This window comes from Pongo abelii, chromosome 18, assembly GCF_028885655.2.
Source record: "Pongo abelii isolate AG06213 chromosome 18, NHGRI_mPonAbe1-v2.0_pri, whole genome shotgun sequence".
Classification (NCBI taxonomy): domain Eukaryota; kingdom Metazoa; phylum Chordata; class Mammalia; order Primates; family Hominidae; genus Pongo; species Pongo abelii.
This window is the reverse complement of record NC_072003.2, coordinates 77,498,445-77,499,645: the sequence shown is the minus strand read 5'-3', so window position 1 is coordinate 77,499,645 and position 1,201 is coordinate 77,498,445. Positions and strand designations below refer to the sequence as shown.

Here is a 1,201-nt window from a genome sequence, read left to right as displayed (position 1 = left end):
CGCTTGTATTCTGTATAATAAATTTTGAAAACATCTTGATAACAATATTTAATTCTATAAATTTTTGTCATCCATATATTTTATTTTATGCATTTAAACTTATAATCCTGAGAAGGGGTCTGTAGGATTCATCAGACTGCCAAAGTGCTCCATGATGCAAAAGAGGTTGACATTTTACATACATTTTATATAAACAAAATTAAGTTTGTTACTGTCTTTCCTACAAAAGCACAATCCTATGAACTGTGTGCTGCTGTTTGTATTCTCATTATAGAGATGAGTTGAGACACAGACAGGTTAAGTAACTTTCCAGAGATCACACAGTAAGTAGCAGAACTTGCCTTTGAAGCCAGGTCCCAACTCTTTTTCTCCCCTGTGTGGGGGGACATGCTAATCTTCTCTGTGTCATTTCAATTTTAGTATATGTGCTGCCAAAGCGAGCACAAGGCCCTAACTCTTAATCATCATGTTAAGCTGCCTCTTCCAATGTGGTCCTTGCCCTTAAAAAATTTATAATCTTTGTTTTTGGGGTGGTGAAACAGGTCTCATGCTGTCACCCAGGCTGGAGTCCAGCGGCAACTACAGCCTTGACCTCACAGACTCGAACGATCCTCCCACCTCAGCCTCCCGAGTAGCTGGGATTACAGGTATACACCGCCATACTCTACTAATTTTTTTACTTTTGTAGAGGCAGGGTCTCGCTATGTCAGCCAGGCTGGTCTCAAACTCCTGGGCTCAAGTGATCCTCCTGCCTTGGCCACCCAAAGTGCTGGGATTACCAGCATTAGCCACCATGTCTGTCTGAAACGTTTATAATCTGCTGAAGAAGACAGATTTGTTCTATCTGCCTCACTACCTCCTGCACACAATTTCACTTCCTTTCCTACTCCTATCCCCAGAGAGGTTTCTGAATTTGTTAGATTTTTATTAAATTCAGATGATATAGTCAGAACGATTTAATCTAGCTTAGCCTGTTTTTAGCAGACCTTAGATGAAGAAGTCACCTAAATTTTCTTACATATGAATTAACTGGGCACAGAATTTTAAAGATTTTGTTAATTAGCCGGGGGATGTGCTGCACATGTCCATTAAGTGTTTGAGGTGATTGATCTGAGAAATTGTCTCTTGTAGACACTGATAGACATTATTCCAGGAGAGAAAAAAGTCACCCACACCCAATAAAGAGTACATCTCTGTTATA

At 39.9% G+C, this 1,201-nt stretch overlaps 1 pseudogene; it reads right to left on the bottom strand.

Moving 5' to 3' along the window:
* Positions 1-381: 381 nt before the first annotated feature.
* LOC112129531 (U6 spliceosomal RNA) lies at positions 382-444 on the bottom strand (annotated as a pseudogene).
* Positions 445-1,201: the final 757 nt, after the last annotated feature.